The 14671-nt window shown below is 40.1% G+C and overlaps 1 protein-coding gene across 3 annotated transcripts in view; it reads left to right on the forward strand.

The window, feature by feature from the left end:
• Znf462 (zinc finger protein 462) overlaps window positions 1-14671 on the forward strand; it is a 142008-nt gene that overhangs the window by 11496 nt on the left and 115841 nt on the right. The window contains exon 1 of one of the 3 annotated variants that reach the window (XM_071600820.1): window positions 969-1196. The exons of the other annotated variants lie outside the window; for them this stretch is intronic. The gene's annotated coding sequence lies outside the window, so the exon portion shown is untranslated. Of the gene's footprint in view, window positions 1-968; window positions 1197-14671 lie in introns of those variants that run through there. 3 annotated transcript variants of the gene reach the window in all.

Below are 14671 nucleotides of genomic sequence, written 5' to 3' on the forward strand. Positions count from 1 at the left end.
AAATTATGGATGTCTCCATTTTGAAGCTCTGTTGGTGATGGCTGGCAAGCCTCCTCCTCCTCGCTCTCCAGAGGGAAACCTGGTGGTGTTCCTCACTGTCTATTCATTATGCAAAGAAATGAGGGCTTTTAAGGGTTCCTCAGATTTTTCTCCCACCAGAGGAGTGCTTTCACAAGTTATTGAGACGTGTGTTTCCATTTTAAAGTAAACTTTTGGATTTTTTTTTTTTCCTCCTTTTGAGTGGACCTGAAGGGTTTTGACCCTCTTCAGCAAAAGCAAGGCAAAACCTGAAACCTTCCCAGTGAGGTCTTCTCACAACTTTAGGTTTCTCCAGCTCTCCTTAAAGTCACCAGGAAATGTTATTTCCTCATTGTGAAGATGGTGGTGGCCCCAGGCTGAGATTTTTTTGAGTTGTGGGGCTTGGTTATCATCATGTTTGATGCATCGCAAGACTTTATTGTCTGGTATGAGTTGATTTCTGGAAAAAAAATAAAATTCCTGCAAGATCTCAGAGGAACTCTAAGACTGTCTGACTAACAGCAGTTTCTCCAGGGTCTACATTTCTCTTCAGGTTGATCCATTTGTATGTTAGGCCTTCTTTTAGTTCCTTTGTTTCCCCCTTTCCCTCTCCTTCTGCTGTTTTTTTTTCCCCCTGTGTTCTCAAGGACTGCAAGTCTTCAGGAATATCAGTTTGTCTTCTTAACAATGTCACTATGGAAACAAATTATGTCAGTTGAGAAAACCTTATGTCCAGGTATCTTCACCTTTTTTAATTGGAGGAATTTATTCATTTTGTAGGAAGACATTTTGTGAGGATGTTTTGAAAAAAGAACCCAGTTCTACACCCCAGTCCACACACACTGATTTGGACCTCTTCACAGATTAGTTCTAAAGAATGTATGTAATTGACCCAAGTAAAGAACTAAATCCTGAAATGCTTCAGGAATTTAAAAAAGCCAACCATGAAGATGTTGCTTTTCCATTAGGTGAGGTAGCCATCTTGAGGATGAGGGAAGATGTTGGAAGAATTTTAGATGGACTATTGAAGATATGTGAGGGAGGGCTCCACAGTGGAAGGGAAACTTGGAGGAGATTCAGACCCAATTAATATAATCTAAGGGGGCTAATTGGACCTTGCTTTCAACTGAGGAGAGATACAGAAGGTACCAGCTTCAACAAAAATAAGGAACACATTGGTGAGCGACTTGCACAAGCCTTTTTCTTGCTTTGCTTTCTCATTATGTATCAGATTTTTGTGTGTGAAGTTCCTTGTGTCTACAGCATTTTTGTGCATATTGAAGTGATTTTCGTTTCCAGATGTAATTATATTCTGTTGAGTAGCTGGTAACAGTGTCACTCAGTAAATGCACAGTGCTATATATGACAACATCCCATTTTTCAAACCAAACTGTTGTGTCATTAATTGAGGGTTATTGTTCTTCTGAGGGGTGTGAAAGGAGAGGGGAAATACATGGTTCTTTAGATGATAATTGTCCATGGTCAATGAAGTAAAACCCTGTTTGTGCAGATGAAGATGTATGATTTTCAATTGATGTGTATGCTCATTCAAAAATACTTCTGTTCAGATCTCTGCCTCTTTATTAAAAACCTAGAGCACTTTGGAAAAATTTTACCTGGAATCATACCTTAATTCCCTCATTTTTGAATGTTGGTTTTTGATGTTATCCATTAGTTTTGTTAAGTGGAATGTTGTCACTGTTATATTTACATTTGCTAATGCACATATGGATGCTACATGTTCAAACTTGAAATTCAAATTCAAATGCAATGGATAAAGACAGTTATTTGGGAAAGTAATTACACATCTAATTAACTATATTTGTTTATGAAAACATAAATACATTATATGTTGATCTTGAAGCAAACATCCTTTTATTTTTTATTTATTTTTTTTTTTTAAAAATCATTGTTGATAGCAGGACAAGTGGTTAATTTACTTATTTCAGTGGGGAAGAAAGAATGACAAAGTGCCAGTTCAGCAGTTTGACTCACCACATTTTTTACTGTGCGAGCAAGTGTTTTGGTGTCTTCATAGACAGTCTTGGAGTTGAGCTTTTTTGGAGAGAAAAAGTCAGGTCTCTAAGATAAGCATTTTGAAGTTCAAGAATATGTTCTAACTGGTAACCTGAGAAACATATCCATGTCTGTTGTACTTTCTCAACATGGCAAGCACCATAATATTTAAAAGCATGGTTTCTTGAAATTTTCTAGACATAACATACTTGGATTGAGACAAGTATTTTGGATAAACCATCATGAGAGAAATAAGAAGTGTCAAATTGAACATACTCATTTGCTCTCAAAGCTCAAAGATCTTTTTTGTTTTTGAGACTTCAAGTTCACCAGGCTCATTATGCAAATTTTTGCCATAGCTTTAGTATATCACAAAGGAAAATCATTCTGAAGAAATATTTGTGAGCTGTCATGAATACTGCCATGCAAGAGATTATTGTTGTATCTTCATATGCCATAGTATTTCTCATACTGTTTTATATCAATCTCATTCATTGACCACATTCCCTGAGGACTTGATCCCCCCCCCCCCCACTCTTGGAGTTAGACAACTTTTAAAGGAAAAAAAAAAAAACTATATCTATTCTTCCTAATGAGTCTTCCGGAAGACAGTAGGAGAAAAAAATCCCACTGTACTAATGGGCTTTAGAGTACTTGTGGTCAGTTTTCTTGAAAGAAGGCAATGTAAAAGGTAAAGTTGCCTTGGGATGGAGTCCTGTTTTACGTGTGATGGACTTTTAATAGGGTCTAGTCTGCCTTGAATTGTTTGATGTTCAGATTTCTTGGTTAAAGGTAACCTTACTTATCTTTCTTGTGGTGTGTGCCTTTTCAGACTTCACTGTGCCATGGGATAGAGAATTGACAAAGCTGTGTTGAATGTTCTAAGTTGACAACTAGAGAACAGAGATATGATTTCAAAATGCTCCAGTCACAAATTAAGAAGTATATAAATAATGAACTCAGATTGCAAAGGATCTGATGTGAATGTGAAACTGGGTGGTCTGTATATGGCAACTATAGAAATTCAAAAGAAGTGGGGGAGAAGGTATTTACAGGTCTATTGCTAAAATCCAGTGAACACAAAGATAATTTTGTGTGTGTGTATGTGTGTGTGTGTGTGTGTAAGTGAGTGTGTGTATGCACGTGTTTGTGAAGGCAAGCATCTTGTGAGATTCACATACTTAGAGAATTGATGGCTTTGAAAGAAACATTAGCTGGGTGTTGGTGACCTATTAATTGATTATGAGAAAACAGAGAAGAAAGTAGATAATGCTAAAAGAAAATTCCTCTCCTTGTGTGATATGCCAAGACATCTGGCAGATGTTATGTTGGGCCCTAAGGAATGGACAGTTTAATTTTAGCCCTAGCAAGGAAATGGGAAGTTCTAAGCTCTTTTAATAGCACAAGTCTTAGTTTGGGGAAGGTTGCTTAAAAAAATAAGAAAGAAGGGGTGGGGGGGGAAGGGCATTTAGTGTAATATGGAAGAGCTCTAGGGAGCAGGGAGCATAAGTGGAGATTTTGGGATGATAGGCAAAATATTATTTCTGAAGTAGAAATGAACATGAAAGTCATTTTTTTAAAAATGACACATGTACACTATAAGTGAGGAATATTAGGTATTTAATACTATACTATCAGGCAACTTCCAATTTAGAAGCTATTTTTTTTTAAATGCCTAAGAGAAATAATGTACTTCAAATATCCTCCCTCCACCCTCATTTTACTGAAGAGGAAACTGGCAGAAAGACATGAAGTGACTAGTACAAGGTCAGAAAGTTCAGTTGTAACAAAGCCAGGCCTAGAACACAGGTCGGCTGACTCCAGCCCAGTGCCCTTTCCACTACCCCAACTGCATTTGATAGTGAGGTTGTGAAACAGTGGTTCTCTCCAAGGCCCAAGGCTCCCTGAGAGTCAGGCACCAGTGGGACCTGGGTGTGGATTTTCGTTAGCTGACTTGAACATGTTGGGGACCCAGGTCTGGGCAGTATGTTTCATTCATAGATCCAGAGGCCGATTTTGTTCCTATGACTTCCAGTCAACCTTCAGCTGCTGGATTTGTAGCTGTGCTTTCTTTTACTTTGTCCTGTTCTTTTCTCTTGTTCCATCATCCAGGACTGGAAAGTGCTTTTCAAATGCCCTTCTTTGGAAATTTGTCTGGGTCTATTGCAACTTACAAAAGTGCCCACAATTGGACTCTGAGGATCTATTTTGCAACGTGGTACAGATTTAAATTGGCTTCTTTCAGAGATGCCATTTTGTAATACTGATGAATGGCTGAGAGGGTGAAATCCAGTCTCAAACAATTACTGGTGATTTTCCAGTGTTCGGTACTCATTCAAAAATGTGCCCTCCATGTATCTTCTTGGAGCCCAATTCACTCTTGCAGACCAGTGGCTAACTCTTTCCCATTTCCTCGGTATACATGAAGTCATCATTAAAATGACTTTTAACAACACAGGCAACATTTAGCCATGAGGGTTGGGACAGCACCATAGGAAGGGTGAAACAGGTTTCCATTTCTGTCTCCCCTTGGACAAGCAAAAGTAATTTTGTAAGGAAGGATGAGTGATATTTGTAAAGTTTCCACATTTTTCTAAGCTTCTTCCAAAAGAATGCATAAATTCGTACTCCAGGAGGCAGACTGGAGAAGGTGGTGCTGGAGGTGGACTTCTGGCAGAAACACAGTTAACGCTGTAAACAGTTGAACCTCAGTGTGGCACTCCTCCAAATGAGTTGACTGTCGAAAATAAAATGTTCCAGAAGAACTGGGAGAACAGGAAAGAAGTTAAAACAGCATGGTTTGCATGCCAGTGCTGAAGGAAGAAGAAAAAAGTTTGGGGTTGGGGTGGGGGGAGTGAGGGGACATTGGAAAGAAGATTATCCTAAATTCAAACGTCTCCTGGATTGATAAGACCCAGGAGAAGTTTCCAAATGCAGGAAAATGGAGTTTTATGAATTTAGATTGCATTTGCAGTTTACTAGGAAGCTCTTTTGAATCTTTTTGTCCCCTTGAACTTTCTATCTGGAGAACTGCATAACTGATAAATGAGAAGTCCATTGGAAGCGATTTGGATTTACATTTTCTGCTTGGAAATGCTATCATAAAATTTATCTTCTCCAAGGCCTCCTGTCCTCATCAGCTGAAGCATCCATATGGTTTTTAAAGTTTCTGGGTGTGTGGCTGCAGCACAAAGTTGATTTTTCCAGGGCTTGGAAAGACAAGAGGTAGAGAGCTATGTGGTGGGAAAGGGTGCTGGTATTGTCACCTACAAATGCATTGTCTTTGCTTCTGGTGAGCAGCTTACTGGGTGTCTTCAAAGCATTCTTTCCTAATTCCTAGCTGGAGCCGATTCTTCTTGAGTTATTCTTGGAGGGAAAGTGTCTTTGCATGCCAGGTCATGGGTATTTTGGTATTGATTTCCTTGCTTTCATGTGTTTGCTTGTTCAGTTCACTTCATGTTGCTTCTGGAGTATTAATCAAAGACTTATGCTGAGCCTGTCCACATCTACCCTTGACTTCATTCAAAAGGTAGAACCTGCTCATTGGGGCGAAGGGAGGGCTGGTAGGTTCTTATTTGTTAAAAAATAAATAACTGAAGATGAAGAGTGTATAATTCATGAAGTTATTTGCTAGGCCTTCAAGTAGTCTTTTAACAAAGACCATGCAAGGGAAGGTGGGGGAAATGCTACTAGGAACCAATGGATCTTGATTAAAAAGTTTTAGGATCACTTAGTAGGAAATTAAGCATTTGCCCAAGGTGAGTGAGCAGAGACTTACCTTTGGATTCAGATTGGTTGGAGCACAAAAGGAGCTGGAGGCCCAGGCAGGACAACTGTGTCAGAAGTAATTAAGCCCAGGATTTGTGGAGAGGCTTATCCGCCACAGAGCCCAGCTGGGGAAGGCCAAACTCGCTCCCTAAGCCCTTGTCTGGCCAGTTGAACCAGAGCACAAGCGAAGGCCCTCGAATTTTTGGATTCTTCTCTTTCCTATTCAGACATAAGAAGGAAAAGCCATTATTCTTCAGTTTGCTCATGTCTGCCGACTGCTTCTCTCTCAAGCTGGGAAATGCCAGAGGTGGGGGGGCAAAGCTGATTTCCTCTGAGGGAACATTCTCCCTGTTAACACTGCAAATGTGCCTATAACATTGTACTTATTACTCAGAAAATAATTGTGCAGAGGCACAATGTGGGATACTTGAAAGATGTTTGCTGCACAAAGGTTCCAATACTCACCTGCAGATTAAGAAATGGGTTTCTAAACCATCTCATTTCTGTTGCTAATGAAAAGCTTTGGAAGGCACCTGTGAATTAGAGCTCCAGCTGCTATCATGGTAGGGGAAGTCAGGCCTTGAAAGGATACATGGATTAGCCCGTCAGAAAAGCAAACAGTAGCATCAGCACAAGTAGAAAATAGACAGGGTTGTTAAGCTAACAGAAAAGTAGGCTAAAGCATTGCTGTAATTATATGGTGGAAATTTGCTGGAAGGAGGGATTGCTTGGATGGGAAAAGGAAAAGAAGAAGAGAGGCAAGGAAATAATTGACAAGTCGAAATAGAGGAGGTCTGTCCACTGGGAAGAGCCTCCAGGAAGAAGTAAGGCATTGCTCTTAAGAAAACAATAAAGCAAGTAGAAAAAGACCTTGTAATTTGGTACCTATTGCATGTGAAATATGAAGACCAGCTCAGACCCACATTCTTTGGTAAGCTTCTATTGTAAAAAATAGAATTGAGCTTGAAAGACTATTTGTATGACTTCTGTGTTACAAATGCAGTCCTTCTGATAAAGGAAAGATGGAAACTTGAGGGAACTGGTTAAGTAGGCCTACATGGAGATTTTCCTGGAAAATGAACTTAGTAGAGAATAGAGCACAGTAGAAAATAGCTGCATTATTAATGGGCAGAAAATGTGATAGTCCTCTCTAAGGTTATCCATAGAGCTTCTCTACCTATGCTCTGGGTATTAGAAGAAAGAACAAAGACTGCTTATTTCAGAGAGGAAAGGAGTGGATCATGACCACTACCTGGTGTCCAGTTTGGGATTAAGCCAGGTGCTGGAGCCAAACGTCACAGGCTGATCTGTCAATCCACTCCCAGCATTTTAAAATCCAAAATAAGGCCATTGCGGTGCAGAATGTTTAGCCTTTCTAATCCCTAATTACATCATCCCTCTGTGTTATGATCAGTTTAGTCAGCAACTGAGCCCCACTCACTCTATCTAGATTGTCATGATCCTAATCTAAGAGTCCTTCCTTTGGGACAAAATTTGCACCCTGGGTTGCAGACTAAAGATGGCCAGAGATGGATGCCAGCCACAGATCTGTGAAGGTTTCAGTTCAACCAGTACATACCACCCAGACTTCTCTTCAGTGGTTTCAATCTTTAATAGTCTTCTCTGAAGCCTGTTGGTTTTCTTTAGTAGTGCTAACTGGAAAGAGGTTCTGTGTGGAGACCATTTTCATTTGAATGTCTGAGTTCAGCTGCAAAAACTTACCCTTTCTGCTGTCAGTGAATATTGTCTGGCTTAATATTAGATAAGAACAATAGAGGATAAATATGATCCCTCCATCATAAAATTCTGCCAACTTCAGTACAGAGTAGGAATATCACAGACCTACCATGAAATGCTATTTCCCCTCCTGGGATTGAAATCAGTTAATATTAATACTAGGTAACGTTTGTTTAACATTTAATATGAACCATTTAATATGTTCATATGATAGAGGAAACTGAGGGTTAGGGAGGTAAAGTAATATACCCAAGGTCATGGTACTAGCAAGTAGAAGAGCCGGGATTCACATGAATGGCGACTGCCTCCAGAGCCCTGGCTCTCTGCTGGTAGAACCTGGCCTTGGTTATTACTTAGTGTGCTAATAGCTTATGTTCCTGATGGTTTATCTCTCCAGTTGCCAGGAGTTTATCCTTGGTGTTCTGGAAGGAAATCTGCACATAATGGAACATTAATTATAATATATTGGTTGGTATGAGAGATACAACTGATTGCAATAGCCTGACAAAAGTTGTGTTTCACTGCATAGTACCTTCTTTTTGTTCTTCTGAGTTATAAAAGGTGATAGGAAAAACAAAACTTTAGAGAAAAAAAAATAATTTAAATTATGTCAAACTCAATAAACTATACACATGGTTTTTGTTTTTAGTTTTTTGTAGTTGTAGATGGACAGAATGCCTTTTTAAAATTTGTTTATTTTTATGTGGTGCTAAGGATGGAACCCAGTGCCTCACACCTGCAAGGCAAATGCTCTGCCACTGAGCTACAGCCCTAGCCCACCCATGGGTTTTTAAAAAAAGCACCTATCTGTTATGGCAGAAAGATACGCGGTGTGACTTTTTTTTTTTTTTTTTTTTTAAGTAGAAAAGTGTTTTGCTTTTTTTCTTAGGGGCTTTTTTGAAAGTTTCAGTGCCCTAAATTGGCTTTAGTTATCATAAGCCTGAAAAATGTCTTCAGAAGCCACACAGACATTTGAAAATTGGTTCCACTATCTAATGGTCATTTGTGGAAGGTGGGACAGATTATGTTGAAAGTGTGGTGCTGTCACCCCACCCCTTTAGTGATCCCCATGTACTCTGTAGATCCTGGGACTTGATGAATGTTTCGGTCTTATTTGCCTCTCCCTGAATCACTGTGGTAACGTAAGAAAGCTGCTATTGATGGATGACCAAATGGCCTTAAGAGCAATAAGCTGTTCTAAGGGGTAGGTCCAGATACCCCTAAGATATCCAGGATGGTCATTCTGTCAGATGAGTAGTTAGGCATTAAATGCTGACTAGATTCTTCAGCCAGGAGGCAAATAGTGTTGGTTTTATAAAATCTTTGCTGTGCTGTGGATCTGTTCAGTTGATCTCTAGTTCCCCGACAGATCCATAACCAAAACCTTGTAGGGGGATAAACGTGTCCTGTTCATAAAGTGTACCAGAGGAGGCCATATCCATTTTCACCGCATGCATATCATTGTCTACTAAACTTACCAAAGCTCTTGTTTTCTTAGATGAAATAACTTTAATGGGGAAAAGTCTGAGGAAAAAAAATAACTCTATAGTTTAAGAGTATAAAGTGAACTGTATCAAAGCATGTGATTCTCTGGGGGGAATTTCTAATTTAGAGGAATAGGGGAGACTCTGTTTAGCCCCATGCAGCATAAACTGCGACCCTCATCAGTAGTGCCTAGCCTTCTAAAAACATTCCTCACACCAGACTTTCTCAAAGATCAGTCTTCAACTTGTTTCTTCAATCTTTTTCCAAATTTGTTGGAGAGAAACCCACCCAGGTTGCCCTCCGGAACTGCTTTGCAGAAGGCGAGGTGAATTGTGTCAACATGTCATTGTCGATGTAGTGACAACAGGGCATAGGAGATGTAGTGACAACAGGGCATAGGAGATGTAGTGACAACAGGGCATAGGACGTTGAATTTGAGAGCACGGCCAACGTGAGAGGCACTGTAGGTGAGGCAGCCTTGGAACATGTCGCAAGGAGGCAAACTTACGAAGATCATGTATGTAAGACTGGCAGAGGATTCATCCATTATCTTGACAGGAAGAGAAAAGCACATTTTCAAAGATAGATTCCTTGGTTATTGTATAAAAGCACAGTCTATAGATCACATAAAGCAGCAGGCATTTTAGAAAGCAGAACTGCACCCTTCCGCTTGCTTGGAAGTTCTGTTTACTCCATCTTCTCCATGACTTTGCCTCCAATTAGTAATTTGAAGGGGCTGAGAGGTGAAGGGGTGTTCAAGAACAGGTGTCGACTGTCCCTGGAGTTCATGCCTACCCATGGTTGAGTGTTTCATGTTAATAAAGAATGAACATCACCCATAGGTCCTGAAATTAGCAAGTGTTAAATGTTATGCGATTATTAGGGGGAAACCAGATAATCTAGTCAGTGGGCTTAATTAGGTTGTGATTGCCCGATTGCTGCTTCATGATAATTATATTCATAACCCCGTTTCTAGACGTCAACTACAATTATCAAAATTGACCCTAGCGCAGGTAAATGTTAGTGATCTTATTTGAAGCAGTTCTGAAACAGTGAACATCTGATGTTTCCAAAGTGCTCTTGCCTGTGTCTTCTTCCCCTCTGGCCACCTTCCCATGATCTTGTCCTTACCTCGGTAGGAAGATCTGTGGCAGTATTATCTTATCCATGACCATGCGTGAACTGTCTTCCTCGTGTTGGTTTCTGCAGAAACACAGATTCTTAAGTTTTAGGCTTCAAGTATGCACTGAAAAAGCATTAGTACATTAGCAGATAAAAATCTGGAAGCATAAGAATCCAAAATTGTCTAGCTTTTTTCCTCAGCACATGGAGCTTTTCCAGTAGTTTTAATGTGATTCATTTGAATCGATCTTTTACTTTATAAGGTATAATCTTAAAGTGAAAAAAAGAATCATTTGTGTTTAAGATAGTGGCTTATAAACATGATCATTAAGGTCTGAGAACTGTGAAGTGAGAACTTTCTATATTAACCCCAGATTGATGAAATGTATTCACAGCCTCTTCTAGCACAAAGAGAACAGGTCATTGCTTGGGATGTTGTTTACTGTTATCTTCCCAATGGAGGCAGCGATTTCTAGGAAATACAGACAACAACCTGTGTCAGAAGTGGATGTGTCAGTGTGACACTGGGAATCGTTGGGCCAGATTGTCATTTGGCTGCCTTCCCTCTTGGATGTGCAATTATATAGGAAAATAATGCACTTAAAATTTACACACCCTAGCAAACTTCAGGGTAGTTGATCTGTCTGAAGAACAACTAGGAACTCTTGTGTGCGTGTGTGTGTGTGTGTGTGTGTGTGTGTAGAGAAGTTATCTCTGGGCACTCGTTTTTTGGTTTTTTTTTTTTTGTTTTTTGCTAGAACACCAAGAGTGCAGATTTCTACTTGTAGTTGTCTCTTTGAATTTCTGGGTATAAATGCAGTCTATGTTGGGGTCTTCATTAAGAGAGTGGACCAAGGGTTGGCCCAAGTGCAGGTTGAAATTTATCTCTGTCCCTTCCTAGCTGTGTGGCCCTGTATAAGTCACTTAATTTCTTTGTCCCCATGATTTCCTACCCAATAAAATGTGAATGATAGTAATATAACTCTGTAGAAATGAAAGGGTTACAAAATGTTGTGTGTTTAAGGGTCCTGGTTTATAATGGACACTCAAAATGATAGTTTCTTTTTCCTCACTGATGGAGAAACTGAGGAAGAGACCTTTCTCCAGGACTTTGACACATTCATCCATAGTTAGTATATTAATTATTTTGGCCTTGTTCTTGAACTCAGTTTTTGAATTCTGCCAGTTGGAGTGCCTGTCTTTATTGATGAGCAGTCTTTGCTGCTGTTGCCCATCACAGATAGATGTGGCTACAGCCCTAGCTGCTGTTCTATTTGATTGTGGACCCAGCAGCGTTCACTAGGAATTTGTAAACGACCTGAGAATGGTGCTGTTTCCTCTTGGAAAATTGCATTTACATGCTAACAATGTTGCCTATCCACACCTTGCAGAGATATTCCCTGGAGTGTTGTAGGGGAACAATTTTTAATAAATGTGAAGTTCTTTGAGCTTTTTGGAAGAAAGATGTTATTACTGTTCTTATTGTTTGGTATCATTCTGGAAAAGAAATGATTTGTCTAAGACAATAGTATTTTTTTATTGCAAGGAAAATCCTGATTGTGTTGTTTTATATAAAAGTTGGATACCTCTGTTGCTTCACTCATATAAGATATTTCTGAGCCAGTTTGAGGATTGTCCTGGACCCTTGCTTAGAAATGCTTTGGTTTTCTTTGTGCAGATATATATATTTTAACAGTTTATGTCCACTTGGTCTTACTAGCACACTGTAATATCAGATGCTCTGAGATCTCAGGAGTAAGGAGGCTAATTTTAGAATGTCTTAAGGGTAGATGGTATTTCAGATGTGGAGAATGTGGAATGGTGTTGGTAGGACCTAATAGGACTTACTTTACCTTGTTGGCTTTGGCTAAAGAACATTAATTGGTGGCTTCATTGGTGGCAGAATGGTGGTGATGGGTATGTTGATTAAAAAGATGAAGAACATGTAAGTGATTCTTTGGTAAAAATGCTACTTATTTTTCACCTTTAAAAGCAAATCACCCATGAAGTGGTGGTGTTATTGTTTAACATTTTCAGATATATTAAGGTGTCAGAAGAATTTTTTTTTAATGAAAACTTTACAGTTATCATTTAAAAATTATGTCCAGAGCTGTTTGAGGAGGAGAGAAAAACTGACCATGCAGCTGTGCACTGTATTTACTGGTGTTTAAATCTCTAGGATTCTCCCAAGTGAGAGATTTTGTCTCAGAGGGTGGACCCCAAATGAAAAGAGTGGAGATGTAGCCATGGGTGTGGTAGCAATTATTATAACACAGAATGCCCTCAATATAATGAGAAATATGACATGAAACAGTAGAACAGAAGCCTGGAGTAGCTAGGACATCTTTTTTTTTTTTAAATTTAAATTTGTTATATATGACAGCAGAATGCATTACAATTCATATTACACATATAGAGCACAATTTTTCATATCTCTGGTTGTCCACCCTAGGAAATCTTAAGGACTAGGAGTGGGAAGGTTTTCCACTTGAGCCTTTAGGTTAGGGACGTCATCTTCATATATGTTCAATTCTTTACCTGTGGTAAGATTGTTTCTTACCTGTGACTACAGAGAAAAGCAGTTGGCTTTGGAGTCAGAATTAAATTCACACCCTTACCTCCCACTTACCTCCCACCTCTGTGAACTTGGGTTAAGCTCCTAATTGCTCCTAGTGGCTAGTTTCCTATCTTTAGAATGGAATTCTTTCTGGAGGAGGCTAAGAGGCTAATATATGTAAAATACCCAGCACCCAGCCAGGTGCCCAGTAAATAGCCACCTCTGGTTCATTTGCAATGATGAATTAGTGGCCACCCAATGCCTCTGGTGCAGATGGCTTGCTCCTTGCCATTCATCTGATGCCTGGTTTTGCATGCCTAGTTAGCAGTTGTGGCTTGATGATAGAGTTGGAAAGCATTTAATGTCTTCATTGTCATAAGATGTATTTTATGGATGCTGTTATAGTTAAGAAATATGTGCCCGTTCATCTATTCATTCATTATACATTTTTTGAGCACCTTTGGAGGTCAGGCACACCTGCAGTGTGTGCCTAGGTGGTCAAATGCAGGGGAAGTGGGATCTCTCTACCAGAGTTGTGTTAGGCTCTTTGTTTTGGTAATTGAAGTGATTATGATGGAGATGGATGTCCTCACCCACATTAAAATAGCCTGGAGTCAGGGGAGTGGTGAACAGATTCCTGTTTAGATGCATTCATTTCTGCATCTTTGTGTGTATGTATTTACAATATAATTTGCTAACCATGTAGTCTGTGCTGCTGTGGTTCCTAATCTGGCAGATATTTTAAATATTTACTCCAAAATATCTTGTTCTCTGTTGGTGTGAAGTAGAGTTTCCAGTTATTTTTAGGTCATTTTCATCTTAGCAACCCTGTTGGAGATGAACCAGACACGCTGCTGTAAACTGTCCCCACATTTGGATAGAATTTAATAAAGTAAAGTTTAATGGTTTGGTCCCAAGAGGCAAACAGACCATCTGGTTAGCAGAAGGTTAGGTCAAGTATTGCATGGCTGCTAAGAGGGCCACAAACCAGCCCCGACGCACTGGTAATGTGTCCAGTTGCTGAATGCATTAAGCATTGAAATGGTGCTCTCAGGTCTGCCGAGCCAGCAGTTCTGTTACCACCGCTGTGACGCAGGAGATAATTCAGCTGGGCAAGCGGCAGCATGGGGGTGGATCTACAGTACAGGATGTGTAATGTCAACATGAAGGATTGGAGCTGGCAGAAGGAAGGGAAGCAGTCATTTCATGCCAATGCAGGAAGCCTAGAGAGATGCTTTCCACCCCCCTTGCCTCTTGTCCTCTTCTGGAGCTTTCACATTATGTGTTAAATGATTACCTTGTGCATGGTCCATGGCAAAACTTCAGCTGATTTTCTGCCTCTTTTGGAACCTGTCAGCATAAACAGAGTAAACCACATTCCACACACTTGTAGGGCGGGCAGAGGGAAGAGTCTGCTGCACAGACTGGGAGGAGGAGAAAGGGCTTCATTAGGCAGGAACATCTTTGTGCTTGAGATGGAATCCCATTGTATGTCCCTTTGTGCTCAGCTTTGAGACCGGCCATCCATTCACAGGCTGCAATCATCTCAGAACATTGGGCTGCAGCTGTAGTTGGTAAGAAGCTGCGGAATGGTTCCCGTGATTCTGCAGAAGCTTAGCAATTACATAATTGCTATGTAACTGGAGAGAGCCATCAGGGTTGTCTAGTTCTCCTGGAAAGAAAGCTTCTACAATTTGAGGGGTAGATTGTTTTCCTTTGTTAAACCCGAAAGCTGATGAGCAAGTACAACGAGCCACCAGGCTGAAACAGGTCTTCTCACTGGCTTGAGCGGGAAGAAGTTGACACATACACTTAGCTCCACACTCTGCAGGCTTCATGGTGGTATTAAGGGGAGAGACAGCAACTCACAGAATCTCGGAATACCAACTGAACACGATATTTGATTGTTTCTAATATCAGAGACTATGTTCTGTATGCAGTCAAAGCGTGGAGTCTTCCAGAGCTTCC

This window comes from Marmota flaviventris, chromosome 13 (genome assembly GCF_047511675.1).
Source record: "Marmota flaviventris isolate mMarFla1 chromosome 13, mMarFla1.hap1, whole genome shotgun sequence".
Taxonomy (NCBI): Eukaryota; Metazoa; Chordata; class Mammalia; order Rodentia; family Sciuridae; genus Marmota; species Marmota flaviventris.